Genomic DNA, 14,273 nt, shown 5'->3' with positions numbered 1-14,273 from the left:
TGGCTTAAAACATTATCAAAACACCGTATATAAATTTGGGTATCAGGCCTTAATCTTACATTAAAATCATGCATGATTTAAACTGAGAAAAAAAGCAGCATGATACAACAATTCTCCCACTGATCTGACACATGTTGGATATAAACTTTACCAACTCGTGTGCTAAAAAGTTTATTTGCTCTATGAAAATTAACGAGGCGACAGCACACGCCCTGTGTGAATGAAAATTATTGCCTGGTGTGATCCTGGTGACGATAGCGTGAACAGGAACGATGCTGATTGTCATCCCAAAATGTATGGGTTTTTCTGAACCACTGAAGTCATGGAAAAAGATTGCCTCAACGGTCAAATAATTTATGCTGAGAATTAACACTGCGGTGAAGCGTTTTCAACGGCAGCGACAAAGAGTTTACGGGCGTGTACAGTTAGAATCTCGTTATCATACGTTACACAGAGATAGGGTGACTTTCGTAACCTTTATCACCTGATGACGGATGTTGGAGATTACTCTATATGAGCATGACCTCAGTGAATCATATGTTTACTTCCGGGTCATGTGAGCTTCCTTTCATCCACTCTTCTTGTCATCGCGTCAAAATGTATGTATAAAAGAGTCAGTGTGATGATAAAGACGAGAACAGATCTCGCCCAGAGGGGACAATGTTAACAATGTAATGAGACAGTGATTGTCTCAGTGAAGTAATGATTGTATAGCCCAGGGTATATGTGCAACAGTGACTATTAAGTGGGACAGTAAATGTGTGAATGAAGAAACGAATATATAAGTGACGTTAAAAACGTTAGATTGACTATATAATGACAGAGTAGTGCGTGAGTTTAGTTATATAGTTTAGTTTATATGCCTTTTTAGCAATATTTCAGCAATATCATGGCAGGGGACACCAGAAATGGGCTTTACACATTGTACCCATGTGGGGAATCGAATCCGGGTCTTCGGTGTGACGAGCGAACGCTTTAACCACTAGGCTACCCCACCGCCTCTAACCACAGAGTAACCAAGTTAAGTACTGACTATATAATCAAGGTTACATATGCAGCAGAGACCATATACGTGAGGTAATATTGATCCACTTAAGTATTGACTCATATGTAAATGAGGTTATATACATGACAGTGACTTACGACGAGACAAAAGCTGCCCGAGTGACTATGTAAACCTGGTTATATACGTAACAACGACTACATAACGAGACAGTAATATCGAGTGAGGTACTTGCCATAACGATGTTATGTACGTTACGGTGCCTGTACAGCATGGCGGTAACTAACTGCGTGTCGTAATGATTATATGTGCGAAGTCATATGCGTAACAGTGACTATATATGTGACCCAGTACTTGACTGTCTCAGGTAATAAATATATAAACGAGGTTACATACGTAACAGTGACTATATATGTGATCCAGTACTTGACTGTCTGAGGTAATAAATATATTAACGAGATTACCTACGTAACAGAGGCTATATATGTGATCCAGTACTTGACTGTCTGAGGTAATGATTATATAAACGAGATTACCTATGTAACAGAGGCTATATATGTGATCCAGTACTTGACTGTCAGAGGTAATGATTATATAAACGAGGTTACCTTCGTAACAGTGACTATATATTTGATCCAGTACTTGACTGTCTGAGGTAATAATTATATAAACGAGATTACCTACATAACAGGGGCTATATATGTGATCCAATAGTTGATTATCTGAGGTAATAATTATATAAACGAGATTACCTACGTAACAGGGGCTAAATATGTGATCCAATAGTTGATTATCTGAGGTAATGATTATATAAACGAGATTACCTACATAACAGGGGCTATATATGTGATCCAATAGTTGATTATCTGAGGTAATAATTATATAAACGAGATTACCTACGTAACAGGGATTATATAGTAACCTACGTAACAGGGGCTATATATGTGATCCAGTACTTGACTGTCTGAGGTAATGATTATATAAACGAGGTTACCTACGTAACAGGGGCTATATATGTGATCCAGTACTTGACTGTCTGAGGTAATGATTATATAAACGAGGTTACCTTCGTAACAGTGACTATATATGTGATCCAGTACTTGACTGTCTGAGGTAATGATTATATAAACGAGATTACCTACATAACAGGGGCTATATATATGATGCAGTACTTGACTGTCTGAGGTAATGATTATATAAACGAGGTTACCTACGTAACAGGGGCTATATATGTGATCCAGTACTTGACTGTCTGAGGTAATGATTATATAAACGAGGTTACCTTCGTAACAGTGACTATATATGTGATCCAGTACTTGACTGTCTGAGGTAATGATTATATAAACGAGATTACCTACATAACAGGGGCTATATATATGATGCAGTACTTGACTGTCTGAGGTAATAATTATATAAACGAGGTTACCTTCGTACCTTCGTAACAGTGATTATGTATGTGATCCAGTACTTGACTGTCTGAGGTAATGATTATATAAACGAGGTTATCTTCGTAACATGGGCTATATATGTGATCCAGTACTTGACTGTGTGAGGTAATAATTATATAAACGAGGTTACCTACGTAACGGGGGCTATATATGTGATCCAGTACTTGACTGTCTGAGGTAATGATTATATAAACGAGGTTACATACGTAACAGTGACTATATATGTGATCCAGTACTTGACTGTCTGAGGTAATAAATATCTAAATGATGTTATACACGAAACAGTGACCCAGTGACTATATAAGTGACCCAGAAGTTGGTTGAGTGAAGTAATGCCTCTATAAGATGAGGTTATATAAGTAACGGTGGCTGTATATCGAGGCAGTAGCCAGATGAATGAAGTGAAGGCTATGTACACAAGGTTATATTACCTAACAGTAACATTATAACGAGGTTGTAATTAGCCGAGTATATAATGTGGTAATATATCTAACGGAAACATATATAGCAGTTGGTAGCAAGGAGATGTATGACTATGTATACGAGGTTTTATAGAAACCTGTAAGTATAAACCTAAAAGGGATGACATTGGTTATATACACAAGGCAACATATGCGGTATGGGACTCTTCAACAAGGCAGCATATTTGTCACATAGGTTACACAGCAAGGCAGTATGCACGGATATACTGTCCGAGCGAGAGACTGTTATTTTATTCCGCGTGTGTCTATGTCCCAACATGATCATGTAGAGGACACCGTGCCTGGGATTCACACATTGAATCTAATCCGAATGACGAGCTGACACCCAGTTAACAATCAAAACGTGAAGTGACTGAACAAACGGGGCGGGGCACCATATTCGTACGTGCAACACTGACGACGCAATAACTGGTGGAAGTATAATGACACATACTTTATGGTCATGTCTAATATATGGGGCAAAGGCAGCGTAAACAGTGACGCTGTGACACATGACTCCGTAAGTGACTGAGTTTGTGTACATGAGTCAGTGACAATAAGAACGTGAAAAGGACAATAAAAAGAATCGCAGGAGCAAGAATTTAATCTACACTTGAACCTCTTTAGGTTCATTTATGTACACTCTTGTATCGCGAGTAGCGGTGGGATGGCCGAGTGGTTTAGGCATTCCCGCGTTCGATTCCCCACATGGGTACAATATGTGAAGCCCATTTCTGCTGTTCCCGGCACCGTATCTTTAGCTTTGGCGGTACTCCCCTACTGCCTTGGAAATAAGTTCTCCCGGGAATTCCGAAATATACATTTTAGCCTTCCCGGGACATCTGAAAAATAAATTTTAGCCTTCCCGGCACGACACCGTTTGTTATATCTCGAATTTCTAGGTACACCACACCCACCCACCGACGCTTGTGTCGCGATATGGTCCTGCTTTTGATACTCTGACACTAGCCATAAATCATAAGTCGACATCTTGTAATTATCACATCAAAATGAGGATGGATTGGGAACAGTAATCGAAGTAAAACTAATTTATTCAAAATGTAGCACTTAACAATTCGAAAATCTATTGAAAATGTTCGATCGATCAGGTCACCTCTCAACAGCTGACTCCGACACTGTTGCCACAGGTGTGACTCGCTACAACACAGGTACATCCGTGAATGTTCTCACTTTACAAACACAACTGCGTGCTAGGCGATGCTTCTGCTGTGTGGACTCTCACTACGATCAGCGATAATATGATATGATATGATATGATATGATATGATATGATATGATATGATATGATATGATATGATATGATATGATATGATATGACATGATATGATATGATATGATATGATTCCGATGGAGAGGGTGGGGTAAAATAAGGATAAAACACATCTTAAGTCAAAGACTTAAACAAGACTTGATTTTGTTCGTTAAGTTCAGAAAAAAATCTGCTTTCACTCATTTTGATTATATCAGAAGTCCAAACCAATTTAAAGGGTGATTTTCAACACATTGACAATATGGACTTTCACCATAATAATAATAATAAATTTAAGTTTAAGTGCGGCATTACTTCTGACATTCTGACAAAATGAGTCCATAATACATGTGCACTCAATTAGTTAGTATACTTACTACGAAAATGGCCCTACAATAACAGAAACGTGCACTTAAGTGCAATTAGTTAATATACATACCACGAAGGGACATCATGACAAAACGGTCCTAAAACAGACACTCTTTAGTTAGTATACCCTCCACAAAATGTGTCTAAAATAAACAGCCATATGCACTATTTAGTTAGCATACCTACTATGAAGGGATATCATGACAAAACGAGCCTACTTTAAACAGACATGTGCACTATTTAGTTCGTATGCCTACCACAAAATAGGCCTACAATAAACAGACATGCGCATTATTTAGTTCGTATGCCTACCACAAAATAGGCCTACAATAAACAGACATGTGCACTATTTAGTTCGTATGCCTACCACAAAATAGGCCTGCAATAGACTGACATGTGCATTATTTAGTTCGTATGCCTACCACAAAATAGGCCTACAATAAACAGACATGTGCATTATTTAGTTCGTATGCCTACCATAAAATAGGCCTGCAATAAACAGACATGTGCACTATTTAGTTGGTATGCCTACCACAAAATAGGCCTGCAATAAACTGACATGTGCATTATTTAGTTCGTATGCCTACCATAAAATAGGCCTGCAATAAACAGACATGTGCACTGTTTAGTTGGTATGCCTACCACAAAATAGGCCTGCAATAAACAGACATGTGCACTATTTAGTTGGTATGCCTACCACAAAATAGGCCTGCAATAAACTGACATGTGCACTATTTAGTTCGCATGCCTACCACAATAGATATCATGACAAAGTGGGCCTACAATTAAATAGACATTAATTCAGATACAAGCCTGCCAAGAAGGAATATTGTGATGATATCGGCTTCCAATGAAATACATAATTTCAGTTATTGTGCCATACGAACCCGGTTACAACGGGTGCGCCTACATTGAATTTGATATGGATGTAGACGCTCCAGCTGACGAGGATTAGAGACATAAAAGGCAACGTGAGACTGTGATAGTGAAACAGACTATTGACTAAGGACACTGTGTCAATTGTGGTGAACACAATGGTCCAATACTACTACATTACGAAGGCATGTTCTCTCTCAAGGTGTACATGTAGACGAAATTGGGTAGAAGCATCCATACCTACTTGAATGTAGATGACTTCAAAATAGCGAAAGCCTATGTGCCACTTTAATATATAAGGGAGTCACATTTTAAGTGACGTCGGCAGTATTGCAACCATACTGAGACTTGAGCAGTAATTACAGCATGCCTGTACATATACTTATTGCAAGTATAGTGATTACGGTATGCATAAGCATATACTAGTGGTGGTCCGATTACACAGGTACATCCGTGAATGTTCTCACTTTACAAACACAACTGCGTGCTAGGCGATGCTTCTGCTGTGTGGACTCTCACTACGATCAGCGATAATATATGATATGATATGATATGATATGATATGATATGATATGATATGATATGATATGATATGATATGATATGATATGATATGACATGATATGATATGATATGATATGATTCCGATGGAGAGGGTGGGGTAAAATAAGGATAAAACACATCTTAAGTCAAAGACTTAAACAAGACTTGATTTTGTTCGTTAAGTTCTGAAAAAAATCTGCTTTCACTCATTTTGATTATATCAGAAGTCCAAACCAATTTAAAGGGTGATTTTCAACACATTGACAATATGGACTTTCACCATAATAATAATAATAAATTTAAGTTTAAGTGCGGCATTACTTCTGACATTCTGACAAAATGAGTCCATAATACATGTGCACTAATTAGTTAGTATACTTACTACGAAAATGGCCCTACAATAACAGAAACGTGCACTTAAGTGCAATTAGTTAATATACATACCACGAAGGGACATCATGACAAAACGGTCCTAAAACAGACACTCTTTAGTTAGTATACCCTCCACAAAATGTGTCTAAAATAAACAGCCATATGCACTATTTAGTTAGCATACCTACTATGAAGGGATATCATGACAAAACGAGCCTACTTTAAACAGACATGTGCACTATTTAGTTCGTATGCCTACCACAAAATAGGCCTACAATAAACAGACATGCGCATTATTTAGTTCGTATGCCTACCACAAAATAGGCCTACAATAAACAGACATGTGCACTATTTAGTTCGTATGCCTACCACAAAATAGGCCTGCAATAGACTGACATGCGCATTATTTAGTTCGTATGCCTACCACAAAATAGGCCTACAATAAACAGACATGTGCACTATTTAGTTCGTATGCCTACCATAAAATAGGCCTGCAATAAACAGACATGTGCACTATTTAGTTGGTATGCCTACCACAAAATAGGCCTGCAATAAACTGACATGTGCATTATTTAGTTCGTATGCCTACCATAAAATAGGCCTGCAATAAACAGACATGTGCACTGTTTAGTTGGTATGCCTACCACAAAATAGGCCTGCAATAAACAGACATGTGCACTATTTAGTTGGTATGCCTACCACAAAATAGGCCTGCAATAAACTGACATGTGCACTATTTAGTTCGCATGCCTACCACAATAGATATCATGACAAAGTGGGCCTACAATTAAATAGACATTAATTCAGATACAAGCCTGCCAAGAAGGAATATTGTGATGATATCGGCTTCCAATGAAATACATAATTTCAGTTATTGTGCCATACGAACCCGGTTACAACGGGTGCGCCTACATTGAATTTGATATGGATGTAGACGCTCCAGCTGACGAGGATTAGAGACATAAAAGGCAACGTGAGACTGTGATAGTGAAACAGACTATTGACTAAGGACACTGTGTCAATTGTGGTGAACACAATGGTCCAATACTACTACATTACGAAGGCATGTTCTCTCTCAAGGTGTACATGTAGACGAAATTGGGTAGAAGCATCCATACCTACTTGAATGTAGATGACTTCAAAATAGCGAAAGCCTATGTGCCACTTTAATATATAAGGGAGTCACATTTTAAGTGACGTCGGCAGTATTGCAACCATACTGAGACTTGAGCAGTAATTACAGCATGCCTGTACATATACTTATTGCAAGTATAGTGATTACGGTATGCATAAGCATATACTAGTGGTGGTCCGATTAATTGAAATTAATCGAAGATTTGCCGCAGTGACTAAACGACCAAGCAATCGATCATGTTTTCTCATAATCGAACACAAACGATTCTGGAACACTTTTTGCATTAACACTATTTTTTACATGGTTGGTTTTCTCTGTTACATTTTATGAGCTCTACAAGCTCGTTCCAAGTCACAAATGAATTTATCTTAAAGGCCCCAAGAAATGTATGTTCCTAACATACTAGTCATCTTTTAAAGATGTGCAATTGCAAAAAAACACCCCAAGGAACTACATGTTTTTCCTTTATGTTTTTGTGTATTAACAAAAATAACCAGGAAAATTTCATATATGACGCTTACCAATTATTTTCGATGCTTGATCGGTTGTAATGAACCAATCATCAATTATGTGATTTTAACCAATTCCCAACACTAGCAAATACATCCAGCAAGTGTTGCAATTACAGTAATACTATGTACATATACTTAAGGCGACGAGTAGTAGTAAGAACGTGTATGTACATATACTATTGTCGGGTGTACTAATTCCAACATACAGGTACGTATGATACTTAATGATTTTCTAAGGACAACGGTTGAACTATTATATTATATATAACAATAGTCATATGACAAAATAGCATGTTTTTCATTTCGTTTAGTAGTGCACTCCCGGTACAGGGGTGAATTCACTATACGATACATAAGGCAAGCAGGACACCCTGGTATAAGTAGAATGTAACTATGTAAACGTTGAACGTTACGAACAAAATAACAGATGTTAACTACCAACCATCTCCCTTTTAACTTGTAAACTACTTAATAATCAAATGAAGTCAAAGTTAACGAAAATGTGAACATAAATGAGTTCATGTTTACAACTACAAGATACAACAAAACAGATTATTATTTCATCATTTTTAAATTGTTTATATCAAGAAGTCAACGTATGCAACAAACGTATGTAAACACGATAAGCTGATACGAATGTAATGACATGAAATATGGAAAAACGATATAACTTAAACATGGTGATAACTGATAAAAACGAAATTACTCGAGCGGGATATCATGAAATGTTTATATCTCGTGTTATATTTCATTCTGAAAAATAATCCAAAATATGTATTAAGAGTTGGAATAAGTTTTTAAAAGTTGAACTGGTATATAAATATACAAGGGTAGTCCTACCTTACGTAGTCTGAAGTTTGAAGTGGACACGCTGGACAGAGAGAGAGTTGTGTCCTATTCACAAAGTCGCTCCCAACTGATGTTACACGTCTCTATTGAAGATATATCTCAATACATATTGATCTATCGCAATCGTGTGCATAAGCTACAGCATACTGATTCATGTGCACAATGACGGAAATTATAGATTTGTTCTTGACGTATTGACGGTGTGAGGCCCCTCCCGGTATTGTTACATGTATTTACCATCGAACATACTAGTACGTGGCATTTTTCTAGATATATGTTTTGTCGCGTGGTCGAGCATTTGAATAACAGTGTGTGTTCTATCGACTTTCAGCGACCATTTGTTGACAAATCTAAATCGTACTAGTCCTGGCAGATTGTCGGGTCCATCTGTTACCGCCAGTACCGCCTGTGTTGAGACGACTCTAGGCCACACAATACTGAGTGCAGTTCAACACTGTTGTATAACTGATAGCAAATTATTTTGTTGGAATACAGCTGAACATCCTGAATATCACATAATGACTTGAAATTAAAGGTAATTAGATATCTTCAAAATTATCACAAAATGATAAACGCATAGAATTATATTGCATGATTTGTGAGTTTTTGCTACTGAAGTGTCTTGGAGAAAAACTACATGCGCAAATACAACATTTTTAAAAAAAGGATGTGCATTTTGTTAACATGATTTAACATAGAGCTTCTGTTTGAAAACAAAACTTCCTCGAAAAAAATACTGATTGTTGTCATGTCATTTTCATTGATGTTATATCACAATATGGCGCCCATGCTGAAAATTAAACTCGAGGCTCTTGAAAACATTCATATGATATCATAGCGGGAAGACGTATGTCAGGTTTCCTAGGAGAAGATGTTTTATAAGATCACTTGACTTTTAGTCAGGGCGCTGCTGCGCTGCGACAATATTGGGGAAGGAAATAGTTCATACGGGTTTAACAGAAAGACAGCAGTGAACAGATGTGAAGTATGTCAAGCACAACTCTTAGTATTTGTCGCATTACTGGAAATGTTCCTACCTAATCTTTTTCATTAATTGTTTTGGAATTTTCGTGTGTAAACCTTTCACTGATATGAATACTTTGTATCAAATACTACAATAAAAGTAATAAAGAAATATTGGCTTTTGTCACGTGTAGACCCTTTTAAACCGTGATGTCGACATGACGAATGCTGGCGTATTATAAAGATTATTACAATGTATTTAATACGAACATGTCTTTAACTTGATCGGATAACCCACACATCTGATGAAATGGCAATCTCGGGAAAGAGCGTCTGCTAGGAGAGCAGAAGACCCGTGTTTCGATCCCAGTTTGCTATGCTGTTATTGTACACTATGTTGTTCTGTTACACGCTGTTTAGGTACATGTTGCTGCGGCACATACTGTTTAAGTACATACTGTTATGATACATGTTGTTTTAGTAGTTGTATTATAGTATATGTTGCTGTGGTACGTAATGTTTTAGATCATGCTGTTATGGTACATGTTATTATAGGTCGGTGCATACTGGTATGGTACATATTGTTATAATACCTGTTGTTTTGGTACTTGTATTATGATACATGTTGCCGTGGTACAATGTATATAATGTTTTGGATCATGTTGTTATGGTACATGTTGTTAAACGTCTTCTCGTGATACATGTTGCTACTGTACAAGATGGTATGGTACATATTGTTATGATATCATGTTTCTGTTTCTTTGATACATGTTGTTATGGTACATATTGTTGGTACATGGTGTTATGAAACATGTTGTGACACACCATTTTATGGTAAAAGTTGCCATGGTACTTGTTGTTATGCTACATGTTGTTATGGTAAATGTTCAAAAGGTACATGTTGTTATGGTAAATGTTCTCAAGGGACATATTGTTATGGTAAATGTTCTCAAGGTACATGTTGTTATGGTAAATGTTCTCAAGGTACATGTTGTTATGGTAAATGTTCTCAAGGTACATATTGTTATGGTAAATGTTCTCAAGGTACATGTTGTTATGGTAATGTTCTCAAAGTACATGTTGATATGGTAAATGTTCTCAAAGTACATGTTGTTATGGTAAATGTTCTCAGGGTACATATTGTTATGGTAAATGTTCTCAAGGTACGTGTTGTTATGGTAAATGTTCTCAAGGTACGTGTTGTTATGGTAACTGTTCTCAAGGTACATATTGTTATGGTAATGTTCTCAAAGTACATGTTGTTATGGTAAATGTTCTCAAGGTACATATTGTTATAGTAAATGTTCTCAAGGGACATATTGTCATGGTAAATGTTCTCAAGGTACATGTTGATATGGTAAATGTTCTTAAAGTACATGTTGTTATGGTAAATGTTCTCAAGGTACATGTTGTTATGGTAAATGTTATCAAGGTACATGTTGTTATGGTAAATGTTCTCAAGGTACATGTTGTTATGGTAAATGTTATCAAGGTACATGTTGTTATGGTAAATGTTCTCAAGGTACATGTTGTCATGGTAAATGTTCTCAAGGTACATATTGTTATGGTAAATGTTGCCATGAACCTTGAGAACATTTACCATAACAATATGTACCTTGAGAACATTTACCATAACAATAATATTGGGTGGTGTCTTGGGGTTAACATCGCTTTGACCTTGCATGGTGTAAATCCCGATGGCTGTTGTTTCAAGCGTAAAATCTGGATCCAAATTGTATACATTCTCAACGAAACCTGATTGGGTGTGTTTTGTAACCGTTTCATAACGAAGGAATACAAATACATGAAATATTGTTTGGATAGTATTTCCACGTGCACACTATAACAAAGCATCAGTCCTCAGTCTGCATATCTTCTCGAATGTGCAGTGCTGTACAGAGGAGGTGGGGTGGCCTAGTGGTTAAAGCGTCCGCTCGTCACGCTGATGACCCAGGTTCGATTCCCCAGATGGGTACAATGTGTGAAGCCCATTTCATGTAGTCCCCGCAGTGATTTTGCTGGAATATGGCTTAAAGCGGCGTAAAACTAAACTCATGCACTCACGTACGTGCTGCACATGCTATCAACGGATACATCTGGCAAAATAACCTGTGCAACCTTACATGGATATGTACAGTAAAGTGTGATATATTATAGAACGCGCGTGAACTATACTACATGAATGAAATTTTAGATGTAGTGTACATAATTTGTACAATTAGTAATTAGCAAAACAATGACGAAATAGAGGCAAAAGCACAAGATTGAACGGTAGTAGAAGACATGCGCACTAACAAAAGTACAAAATGGGTACACACGAACTGTGTGACATATTCATGAAACAATCAATATTAATGCAATTATTGGACGATGTTAGTCACACCTTCGTTAACTGGTGGGGTGCACCGTTTGAACAACATAGATCAATACAACAATGTTTAGACTACACGAGTGAGTGAGTGAGTGAGTGAGTGAGTAAAACAACTAGGTTATCACAGATAGAGATATAAAACTAGTATGGGATTTACAAATTATACTATAATGCAGGACAATAGGATATATAAACGGGCTACAGATAACTAGAAACTGAAGGTAGATCACCATACAAGGGACCATTGGGACTTATAGTACTTTTGTTACCTGCATGGACTCTAGCCGGATTTACATCATCCCTTCAGCCGTTGGTGATTGTAGTTAAATTTAGCCACAATTCAAAATTACAAAGACACTTTTTGGTAAGATTAATTTCTTTGATTACTTTGGGACTTACGTACCCTCTTCGGAAGAGTGAATGAGTTTGGTTTTACGCCGCTTTTAGCAATATTCCAACAATATCACGGCAAGGGACACCAGAAATGGGTTTCACACTCAGGAAGGCAATAATTTCACAATACTTCACCCCCTGCGAGGATACAGTCATTCACAATCTCAGCTGCTCAATTAAACTACCAATAATAAAACATTTATCTATTTACAAACCATTTATCAAAATGTGTCTAATAATTCTATTTCTTTTTAAAATTCAATATTTAAATGACAATTAACAATAAAGACTACACGATATGTCAATGGAAGGCATTTAGTAGCAGAATGTACTTCACGTTTTGACAGTCATGGGCAGCAACAGTGACTGTAAGCTGTCAAACATCAAAATTTTGTCATATCGACTTGTGGAAAGTGGGAAAATGTCGAGAATGAAATCTGCCAATCGAAGAAGAATAAAAGAGAATCTATAGGCTCAATATCAGGGAACACCAGAAATGGGCTTCACAAATTGCATCCATATGGGGAATCGAACCCAAGTATTCGGCGCCAGGAGCAAACGCTTTAACCACTGGGCTAACCCAGAGCCCCGCTTGATTAATTAATTTCAGTTGAATGCTTTGATTGAACACAGTTAAATGTTTTCATGTGGGCTTCTGTCTTTAAGGATATTCATTTCAGAAATTCTGAAGAAAATTAGTATTTGTATGAAATTATCCATATGGTGATACCCATAGGTTTATACCGACATAATAGTCCGGATATTTCAGTCGTGGAGGTAGGGTAGCTTAGTGGTAAAAGCATTCATCAGTCATACTGAAGTCTCGAGTGCGATTCCCCACAATTTGTGAAGCCCTTTTTGCTGTGTCCCATCGTGGAATAACTTGAATTTTGGCGTGAAACGATTTTCACTCACTCACTCACTTATTTCAGTAACAGGGACTCGTCGTGAAATTTACACTGTGAGAGGGCGATGGATTTAAGGCGCTTTGAACAATATAGTATTCATATCAGTTAGTTCGGTTTGATGTGAAAGAAAGTTGTCAGTGCACTGGTGTGGTAGAGCCAAAGGAAGGTTAGTTGACACACGCTTAGTCAAAACCAAAGAATATTTAAATATTTTTAATCAAAATATAATATGGACTTTTACAACATTATGAGAATGAATGAGAACATTATACACATATATTCAATAATGCTATTCAATAAATTTGTCTGTTTTGGGGTCACAAATTCCACTTCTAACATGGTAGATGCTGTTGCAAATTCATTATTGATTGAACCTCTCACAGACGACGTTTTACAAACTGTTGCAGAAATCAGAGATGATTAAATAGACAGCATCATTCGGGTTTTTTCCAATTTTCATTTAAGTTTAAAACAAACTTGGTTTACTTTTTTTACCCACACTCTGCTTGAAGCATATTGCTTATAATCATGAAAGTATGTTTTAGCTTTTACTTTCATGTATATGGGAATGGTTTGTCACTTTTATTGAAATACGCCTATCACAACGAATAAGTTAGATTTAATGTCGCAGTGAAAAGTTATATTTCATTTATATCATGAGTTTAAATATATATTCATATATATTTATATATTTATATATTTATATATTTATATATTTATATATTTATAAATTCTATGCAATCAGTTTGAACTACATAGGCTGTCAATGTGTTTTTCCATAATGTATAATATATCAGCTTT

General features: G+C 36.7%; 1 protein-coding gene across 1 annotated transcript in view; it reads right to left on the bottom strand.

The window, feature by feature from the left end:
- The window catches only part of LOC124282908 (EGF-like domain-containing protein 2), a 32,429-nt gene extending 23,413 nt beyond the window's left edge, over positions 1 to 9,016 (bottom strand). The window contains exon 1 of the mRNA XM_046718957.1: positions 8,829 to 9,016. The gene's annotated coding sequence lies outside the window, so the exon portion shown is untranslated. The remainder of the gene's footprint in view (positions 1 to 8,828) is intronic.
- Positions 9,017 to 14,273: the final 5,257 nt, after the last annotated feature.

Source organism: Haliotis rubra, unplaced genomic scaffold (genome assembly GCF_003918875.1).
Source record: "Haliotis rubra isolate DU_JTF1 unplaced genomic scaffold, ASM391887v1 Scf306, whole genome shotgun sequence".
Classification (NCBI taxonomy): Eukaryota; Metazoa; Mollusca; class Gastropoda; order Lepetellida; family Haliotidae; genus Haliotis; species Haliotis rubra.
The sequence above is the reverse complement of the archived record's forward strand: the minus strand, read 5'-3'. Positions and strand labels throughout refer to the sequence as shown.